This window comes from Cydia fagiglandana, chromosome 10 (genome assembly GCF_963556715.1).
Source record: "Cydia fagiglandana chromosome 10, ilCydFagi1.1, whole genome shotgun sequence".
Lineage (NCBI taxonomy): Eukaryota > Metazoa > Arthropoda > Insecta > Lepidoptera > Tortricidae > Cydia > Cydia fagiglandana.
The window spans coordinates 20,544,428-20,555,438 of NC_085941.1; positions in this window are offsets into that span (position 1 = coordinate 20,544,428).

An 11,011-nucleotide genomic window follows, 5' to 3' on the forward strand; every position below is an offset into this window, starting at 1 on the left:
TTCTGTGCATTTATTAGTAGCTTATTTTCTGGATATGTTTTTTAACCATTCGCATTATTCCCATTCTATGTATCTAGACGGGTCAAGATTAGGATGGTTGAAAGGAGAGGAGGGAGGCCTTTGCCCAGTAGTGGAACACTGAAGGTTCATATAAATAAAAAAATAAAAAAATATGAATAAATTAATATCGTTTATTGAAACTTAAAGAATGTTTTTTTTAATTCTTAAAAATTATGTTTCATAAATATGACTGACAACTGTGAAAGTTAAAATCAGTATTCATTAACTTAACTGACAAGCATATTAATACTTCAAGCAGGCCAAAAGTAAGATGGTTTTTTTAATGTCATATTTTCCCAGCAGAAAATTATTAACAATGTTATCGATTTTCATGTCCATTGCAATGTATTTTTTAGCCCTTTTCCGAAAGACATCAGGGCGAACATCATTTTGTAGCTCTTGGAAATCCACTGCCTGTGCCTCGTCCTTCAGTTCTGAGAGCACTAATAAAATATTAGAATTTTTTCTAATGATATTAATCTTTTTGTGCCAGCTCTCAGTCACGTTGTTCGTTCGGTGACGCTGCTTAAAGCGAAGAAAAGTGCGGATATCGTGGCGTTGCAAGAGACATGGCTTCTTCCTTTTGACCTGCCTTTTCTTAGTACGATTGATCAGGACTTCGGTTGGACGGGTAAATCGGCGGTTGACGTGTCTGCTGGTTTATTGAAAGGGCGCCCTCACGGTGGAGTGGGTATCCTTTGGCGGAAAAGTGCGTTTAATGCGGTAACTATAGTTGAGTGTGATAGTGATAGAATAACATTCGTGAAAGTCTTAACTGGTGACGTATCTTTTTTAGTGGGGTGTATATACATGCCTACGGACTCAAATGATAATATGCCGTTGTACACAGAGTGTTTAGGTGCGCTTTCTTCGACTATTGCAGATAATAATGATGTGCAAGCGGTGTTTATACTAGGGGATTATAACGCTCACGTTAATGAGCCATTCTATAATGAGATGATGGAGTTCTGCTCTGAGCAAAAATGGATATGTGCGGACATAGATAAATTGGGCGTGGGCTCTGATACGTATACATACGTTAGTGACATACATGGGTGTAGGAGATGGTTGGACCATTGTATTGTGACGAAATGTGCTTGGAATACTATAAGCAACGTTACGGTTATGTACGATGTTTTTTGGTCCGATCATTTCCCTATGCTCATTGAATGTAATATTAATGTATTGGAACCTGTAATTAATATTTGTGATAAATATGTAAATAGTGGTGTAATATGGGGTGTAAGGCAGATAGATCAAATTGATGAATATAATAGGATATGTAATAGTAAATTGAAGGACATTGACCTTCCTGACTCGCTTAGGGTTTGTTGTGACGGGATGTGTGATAACCGAAATCACTGTAAAGTTATCGATGACATGTATATCAAGGTCATTAACACCTTATCTAACGCTGCGAAGGTGACAGCTAAATGTGGTAAGCGAGCCAGGGGTCGCTGTCTAGCAGGATGGAATAAATATGTTGCAGGAGCTCACAAGGAGGCCCGGCTTCAATTCAAGTTGTGGGAGTTAGCTGGTAAACCACGTCAGGGTAGGGTCTTTGATCTTATGCATCATTCTAGGAAAATATTCAAATCTAGACTTAAGTGGTGTCAAAGCAGGCAGGAGCAGATCCTTATGGACAAACTAGCTACCTCCCACAAAAATAAAAAGTTCAAGGATTTTTGGAATGGGACTAAAAAAATGAACGTGAGGCCGGGCTTGCCGGTGAGTGTGGAGGGTAAGTCGGACTGTGGGGAGATTGCTGACATATTTAGAGAGCACTTCAATGTCAAATCGCTGCTTGATGTAAATTCTGTCTCCCAGCAAAAAGCTAATGAGAGGGCCGTCGGGGCCGGGCGTTTTATCCATTTTACCTCTAAACAAATTAATTCGGTCATCAGTAATATGCAGAGGGGTAAGTCGCCTGGCCATGATGGCCTTAGTATAGAGCACTTTAAATATGCAGGAGTGCACCTACCTCGAGTACTGTCTTTGTTTCTCAATTTATGCATTGGTCACTCGTACCTTCCGGCTGAGCTCATGAGGACGATTGTTGTACCAGTGGTTAAAAATAAAACGGGTGACCTATCTGACAAGGCGAACTATCGGCCTATCTCGCTCGCCACCACTACAGCTAAGATACTTGACCGTGTGCTTGACAATGTGCTAGACAAATACCTAAATATACACGACGGCCAATTTGGCTTTAGAGCGGGGCTGTCCACAGATAGTGCAATTCTATGTCTTAAGCACACGGTCAGGTATTATACAGATAGGAAAACCCCCGTGTATGCATGTTTCCTCGATTTGTCCAAGGCATTTGATCGAGTCAATTATGATCTGCTTTGGCAAAAACTAAGTGAGACAGGTATACCGACGGAGTGTGTGGGACTGTTTAGGCACTGGTACAGCAATCAGTTAAACCAGGTCAGGTGGGCGAGCAGTTTATCCAGTGAGTATAGGCTTGAATGTGGCGTAAGACAGGGTGGTATCACTTCACCGAAGCTCTTCAACCTATACATCAACGAGCTGATAGTCGGGCTGAGTGGCATGCATGCTGGGTGCTATGTGGGGGGCACTTGTGTCAACAGCCTAAGTTATGCCGATGACATGGTGCTACTGAGCCCGTCTGTCGGTGCGCTGGAGCAGCTGCTTGCCCACTGCGAAGCCTACGCCTTGACCCATGGGCTAGAGTACAACACTAAAAAGAGTGAGGTGATGGTATTTAAGGCGGGTAAAATTAAGCCATACTATGTACCACCTATTATGTTGAACTCTAGCCCATTACAAGTCGTGGACAAGGTTAAATACCTGGGACACGTCCTCACGAGCGACCTAAGGGATGATTTAGATTTAGAAAGGGAGCGCAGGGCGTTGGCGGTTCGGAGTAATATGATAACCCGCAGGTTTGCTCGTTGCTCACGTGATGTAAAAATCACGCTATTTAAATCGTACTGTCAATCCTTGTACACGAGCAGCCTGTGGGTCCGGTACACGAAACGAGCCTACAACGCCTTGCGCGTACAGTATAACAATGCTTTTAGAATGCTGATGGGACTGCCTAGCAGGTGCTCTGCATCGGGCATGTTTGTGGCTGCTCACACGGATGGTTTTCAGACTGTATTACGTAAAAATATAGTCTCATTACTAAGTCGTGTGAGGTGTAGTCCCAACAGCATTCTAAAAGAAATTGCTGATAGGTATGATTGTCCGATGCTAAAGCATTGGACCGAATTGATAAAAGGTGTAGCCCAGTTTGTAGTATAGGTGCCTGCTATGCTGTAGTAGTAGTGTAGGCAGGTATCTATATTATAAATTAGCCAAACATAGATGTTTAATTAAAATGTAAAAATACTAACACTAGTTTCTAAGATATTTGCCTGTATGTATTACTAACACTCTATGGATACTTTTGTTTGTCCGAAATAAAAAAATTTATTATTATTATAAAGCACGATACTATGTGGATCATTTCTATTTGAACCCATTGCGATGACATGTATTCATTAAAGTTTTTGATGCCTGGCATTTGTGGCATGTCTGACGAAATTTCGAACCAACCTTCGTGAATTTTTAGGGCCGGCAGATGGGCAAGGGCCGCACATTTTGCTACATAGGTACAACCCTCGCGTCTAGATAATATATTAAATTTTTCTGCATTGTTGTACACTGCTTGCGAAAAATGAAAATAACATCCGGTGATTTTTGCTAACAGGTACAGTTTGCGGAACGCGTTGATTGCCGCTTTCTCAAAATCCACTTTTAATTCATCAGGTTGAAACCCAGGAATGTTTTGTTGAAAACTTTTAAACATTTTTTCATAGGTCTCCTGCTGCTTGTTGGGCAATAGAACATAAATGCAAGGCAGTACTCTTGTGTGGTCAGCAGTAGACCCAATGTCCGCATGAAAAGTGTACAATTGCACAAACGGTTCTGGAACGATCCGAAAAGTACCGTCTGCAAAAAACTTCTTACAATTTGCGAGCCATTCCTTGGATTTTTCAGTAACAAATATTAAAAAGTCGTCTTCTTTGACACAAAGCCAGTCCTGGGCTAAGCTTTCTGGTAACAGGATGTCTTCGCAGCATTCGAAAGATTCTTCCTCGCGGCGGGCTCTATATAAATTATCTTTTTTGTTGCGTAGAATCGGCAGTTTGTCTATATACTCTTCGGTCATAAACTGCCTCATTTCTTCCTTAAACAAGGTTGGGATTGGTTTATATGACGTGGTCACCATCTTTTTTAAATTAATTATGCTGCGCTCTATGTCAATGCTCTCATGGTCTGGTATACAGCAATGTTCGCGCTCTCGAATTATCTCAGTTTTGTCAGGGTTGAGCAATACTGAGCCATAGCAATGACCAACCTTGTCGCAAGTCCATACAGAAGTCCGGCATTTGTGATTTTCGCGTTTTAAGTAATGCCTCCGACCGCCCTTGATCAAAATTTTACCTCTGCGGTTGCTTTCAATGAAGCTAAAAGTTGCAACACTATCTTCCAAATTGCTTGAAGCCATTGAAAGTCCTGACAAATTACTTTTTTGAGAAGATAAGAATTATATTCTCACAACGACTAAATTATGTTATGTCACATATGACAATGATAGATACGTATGTTGAAGTGTATGCACAGGGGGGGGACACTCGGAACATAGTTAACGTCAGTAAAGATGGCGGATGATGGCGTCAATTTAGAAAGAAAGAAAAATTGCGTAAAGCAGACTTCCGATTATGCAAACTACGTCATTAGATGTGTCACTATAAAATTGATACAATTTTAAGGCATGAATACAACATTGAGAAGGTTACATACCTAGTTTGTCAAGACCTTTCTTTATTTATAATGTTGGTTACTTAGCAACTGTTGTTTACTTGTCAGACCAAAATAAATGTCGTAAACAAATTATATAAGATAATTATTCTCTATTAATTTTATGTTAAAGTGTAACCGAGTAAAAATGGAGCAAGCATTAAATACGAAAATAGGGAAATTAGCCTCCCAATATTACAACACCTGGAGGTTTAAAATTTTTAATAGTGCTCAAGAAAATGCCGGGAGGTTTAGATATTCTCGAACGAAAAATTAAAAATTCCATCGTTAGCGCTCACTGCAAATAGCGATGAAAAGGACCTGTGTATAAGTTCGAAACTATAATAGTGCAATTTTAATTTTGGTCACGACAAACATGTTCTATGACATTCTGCAAAAAATCGTGCGTCTTGATTCCGCTAAAGACTCGTCGTGGGAGGAACTGGAGCGCATATTATGGAGGTACCTGCTTAGACAATGGATATAGAGTCAGAAGCTGCAAGCGGTAGATTCCTGCTATTAATAGGTACTATCTGTATATACCAAATTGAAGGCAATAAAATACTTTACTATTACTTACTATTATGTTTCTGTTATATTCATTCCACTCTTTAAAACCTTTTCTACATAATATTAGGTCTACTTGGGCGGTTTACAAGTACAATTTTTGTTTGACTTCTTGTAAACAATTACAGTTATTTGTTACAAGAAACCAATCAAAAAATGGACTTTTAAACCGACCAAGTAGACCTAATACTATGTGGGACGAAAGTACACGTATGGATGCATATGTAGTTGTACACGCACACATACATACTTAGTTTCGGGGGAGAATCAGAGATGGCGCTTTCAAATGAGTTTCCATAAAATGCTTCAAGAGGGCTCTCTTTACCTATTATACTTACTTTACTCTTTGTGTATGCATATTGATTATTATCTAGTGTCTATGATTATTTAAACGTTTATGCCTAATCAACTAGTTTTCAACCTTAGAGTATTTACTAATCATCAATTTACGAACCGACTACTATTACTTCTTTGCTAACAAAAATATTTGGATATTTATTATTTATTTATTTAATTATGCGGCTGGTCATAAAACATATAGGGATATTAAGGTATTCATAAAAAAATTGTATGGAAAATAATGCGAATGGTTACAAAACATACCGGGAAAATAAGTTTAAAAAAAAAAATAGAATGGAAAAATATGCGAATGACTAAAGTTGCTATAGGGAAAGGAAGATTACGAGAAAAATATAAAGTGAGAAATAATGCGAATGGTATTAACTGCAATTAGGAAATAACGATTTTCGGAACATACAGTATACACTCCAAATGTAATGTTATTAAATATTTATCCCATCAAAAACATAAATGTAAAAAAGGAGAGCCAAGTTCAATACAAAAATTATGCTTGGCTGTGGGGTTCGCCGCAAAAAGAATGGAGATTTAAATGAGTGCCAAGTTCTATGCAAAATCCAAATATGTATTTATAGGAACAAAATAACATTATAAACAAGTATTAAACTCTATTTCTTTGCTTTATTGGATACCTATAACAATTGCTGTTATTTAAAAAAAATGCGAGATCTTAAAGCAGGTTAGATTTGACTTGGCCAGTTTTCATTACATCAATTATTTTATAAAGTTATTCAACATATATATTTTGTAATTCTGATAAAAACTGGCCAAGCCAAATCTAACCTACTTTAAGATCTCACATTTTTTTTAAATAACAGCAATTGTTATAGGTATCCAATAAAGCAAAGAAATAGAGTTTAATACTTGTTTATAATGTTATTTTGTTCCTATAAATACATATTTGGGTTTTGCATAGAACTTGGCACTCATTTAAATCTCCATTCTTTTTGCGGCGAACCCCACAGCCAAGCATAATTTTTGTATTGAACTTGGCTCTCCTTTTTTACATTTATGTTTTTGATGGGATATCAATACTTTTTGTAAAGAAAACTAGGCAGGTATTGAGATTTAATGTTTTTTCTTGTGTTTCCGCTGCATGTTTTTTACTTCTGTTCTTTGTATTAATTATGTGGTGCCACGCGCCGCCAACGACACACCGTGGGCCGGTTGTTTAGCGCGTATTACAGGTTTTTTGTATGGGGACCCCCCCTATTTTTTAACTTTTTTTATTTTTAGATTTTTTCCTACGCTTACACACAATTACCGAGCTGGATTCCAAATTTCATCCTTCTAGGTCATCTGGAAGTAGGTTAGGTTTAGGTACTATATGTCAGTCACAATAAAAAAGAAATTTGTATGGGAACCCCCCCTATTTATTAACTTTTTTTTGTTTTTAGATTTTTTCCTACGCTTACACACAATAACCGAGCTGGATTCCAAATTTCATCCTTCTAGGTCATCTGGAAGTAGGTTAGGTTTAGGTACTTATATGTCAGTCACAATAAAAAATGGTTTTTTTGTATGGGGACCCCCCCTATTTTATAACTTTTTTTAATTTTTAGATTTTTTCCTACGCTTTCACACAATAACTGAGCTGGATTCCAAATTTCATCCTTCTAGGTCATCTGGAAGTAGGTTAGGTTTAGGTACTATAGGTATGTCAGTCAGTCTTAAAATTTACGACTTTTTGACCTTCATATCTTTATAACCGTTTGAGCTAGCTTCATGAAATATGGGCTTCTAGATGTCCTTATGGATATAATTAAACACACGTAGTTTTATGTGTTTACGTTAAAGATGTTTTGAGTTATAGAAGGGTCAAAAGTGGCACCAAGTGGTTCGTGTAATATTACACTTGGCGCTGGCTAGCCAGTTCCTTTGCTTGAACTTGGCTTGACACGCTGCCGCGTGTCTAGATCATCCAAAATCAACATTTAAATTCAATTCAACCAGAAAACATAAGAAAACAACTCAAGATTTGCATTTGATTACTTTGCCTCACATGTGAATAAAACGCAACTTTGCTATCAGTTTTTGAAGTGCAAAGTAAGCCTTTCCGAGCTGGTGTGGTGATAATAATATTATCATTCCTCTTTCGTTCACATCTTAGGACATCTACACCAGGCTTCTCATCATTTTGTTCACATCTTAGGACATCTACACCACGCTTCTCATCATTTTGTTCACATCTTAGGACATCTACACCACGCTTCTCATCATTTTGTTCACATCTTAGGACATCTACACCACGCTTCTCATCATTTTGTTCACATCTTAGGACATCTACACCACGCTTCTCATCATTTTGTTCACATCTTAGGACATCTACACCACGCTTCTCATCATTTTGTTCACATCTTAGGACATCTACACCACGCTTCTCATCATTTTGTTCACATCTTAAGACATCTACACCACGCTTCTCATCATTTTGTTCACATCTTAGGACATCTACACCACGCTTCTCATCATTTTGTTCACATCTTAGGACATCTACACCACGCTTCTCATCATTTTGTTCACATCTTAGGACATCTACACCACGCTTCTCATCATTTTCATGATACATGATTGTAAAACATCTTCGTGTTTTTGGACAAAATCTAATGAAGGACATTTTTGAATACCTACGTTTTGTTTCAGTTAAATGATAGTTGAATTTTAATTTTTAATTACATTCTGTATAAAATGTGTATCTAAGTAAGAAAAATATTCTTCATTTTTTTGTCAATGTATTTGGGTTACTCTGCAGTCAATCGCTAGGTGTAGGTAATAGTTAGGGGCATGGCACACTGCGTCCGATCAGCACGTCGTGCAAGCGGGATGTCGCTATAATACACGCATACGTTGTCTCGCTCAAACTTCGGAGCGGCTGCGAATCGGATGCAGTATAAGTACCTACCATAGCCTCTCACTCTTAGCACAGGGCGGGCACGCCATGCATCAAAAATCATTTGCGTGTATATGTGTGCGCGGCACGTCTGTACGTGTACACACGTCATTGTGTAAGTGTGGATAAACGTGACAGTCCATTTCCAACGACAGCTGCATTACTTACTGTTCATTTTACTATGGAAATTGACAGTAACACCGACGCGTTCAGTACTAGTAGTGCAGCTGCGGTCAGAAATGGAATGTTACCATAAGTCGCTTTACTGAATCGACGCCAGAAGTCCGCCAGATTCATGTCGCGGCCAGTCGCGGGGCGAGGTAATGCGAGTCGGGGCGGGGCGGTGCGTGGCCGTTCTGTATGACAATACTATTATTTATTCTATGATCTTGGTACTCTGTTATCGCCGCTGGTCAGACACAGACAGCTGCTTTATGCTGTACGTAGACAGCAATTGTCTCAGTAATAGGATCGTCTGCCAGGCGGCCATTATGCAATGCTACTCACCACAGACAAGACATCCTCCAGACTGAGCATAGTCGCCCTACCCCCTCTGCCACAAATATACGGTAGTTTTACTCCATTTTCGATCAAGTGTCTTTGTGTGACGCCCAAGTGTCTTTGAACGGACCAATCACGGAACGGGACTCGCTCACCTGTATTTTTGTCAGCATCGGTTTCATAAAATAAGGTCCGTCTAGAGGATGTCTTGTCTGTGCTACTCAAAGACCCAATTACAGTCTATAGAGCCCTGGACGGTTATTCCCATTCCTTCATTCATTTGTTTTTCATAAGTAGGTATACGGAGTCTAGCAACAGACATTTTTCGTCGCTTTTTCGCCTTGTCCTTATCGCACTAGTTTTAGGAGCCGCTTCCGTTAGCGAGACGGGTATATTTATCTAAAATATTTAAAACTCAGCTCCTGTTTCGTCTTAAAGTTGAAGGCCCCGCAGGTTCGTGTTCTTCTCTCTATCTCACTGATCGTAAGCGTGAGCGAGATGGATGTGCGGATAACATGTTTTTGATTTTTAATTTGTTGTAAGTTTTAACAAGAAAAAGTATCTAATCGATGAGTGTCCTTAAAAAACCCATTTTCAGAAGCGATTCTCGGATAAGTGAATAAATTGTTACAAATTTTAAAAAAGCGTTTTAGATTACCGCGGCCGCTGCTGGAACTAGGGTTGCCAACCGTACTATATTCTATAGTATTGTACTATATTATTTTGGCTCTCTGTACTATATACGTTTGGAAAAATATATAGTAAGTACACTAAAATACTATATTTCCGATTAAACTCATGTTTAGTATTTTATCTAAAAGTACTATATATTTTTTTAATGTACTATAGTTTTGATGCCTTATTCTGGAAAATACTGTATTCCACCAAAAAAAAAGTTGGCAACCCTAGCTGGAAACCATCGCGCATCGCGACTTCGCGAGTGCAGACTTCTGGTCAAAAGGTCTGCTATTTCGGCGGTCCCGTTTGAATCTTATCTGCTAAAATAGATGACGTATCAGAAAACTGCGTCGCCGAAACAATTCTTAGTTTCTAAAATTATTATTATTGTATGCCACTTTGATATGTATATGGCCCTGAAAATTAATTATATTTTTTCATACTCCAACAAAAATTTATTACATTAAAACAATCATAAGTACATAGGCAAAGGGTTAGGTAATACATATGTGGGTAGGGTAGAAAAGTGGTTTCAATCGATGTGTGGAAGGGCGGCACCGTCGTCGAACCCAAGCCACCTGGCGGTCGACTTAAAACGGTGGCGTGTGCCTCGGATACTAAATGAATGAAATTTAAAATGAATTATATTTGATTTGATTTGTATGACAATTAAGATCTTTTGATTCACCTTCAAGAAAAGTCTCATCTCTAAACTATATCGCGCGTTGATTAATACCGAATCACAAACTTGGAAAATTCTATAATGCTAAAGCATTAGGTATATTTGTTTAGTTTATATTTTGTTTCTAACAAAAAACACTCATTAATTTACAGATACTTATTCTGCCCTCCTAAGCCGAATTGAATTTTCAGATAAAGTATGTAAGGTATATGTTTGCATTAAATTTTTATTTGAGATGCCGCTACTTGGCTTAGCAGGGCAGTATTATATTTCAGCATAAACTCGCTCATTAAACACAATTGTTTAAAGTTATTAATATTAAGCTCCTAAAATATCCATTTTAGCATAATTTCGCGCGGGTTTAGTTAGCCTTATATAGTTCGCAGCAGAAACAATAGAGGGTTTTCGTGTGATGAATAAGTATCCACTTATATTCAACAATGCTCATCCAACTGCGTCAAACG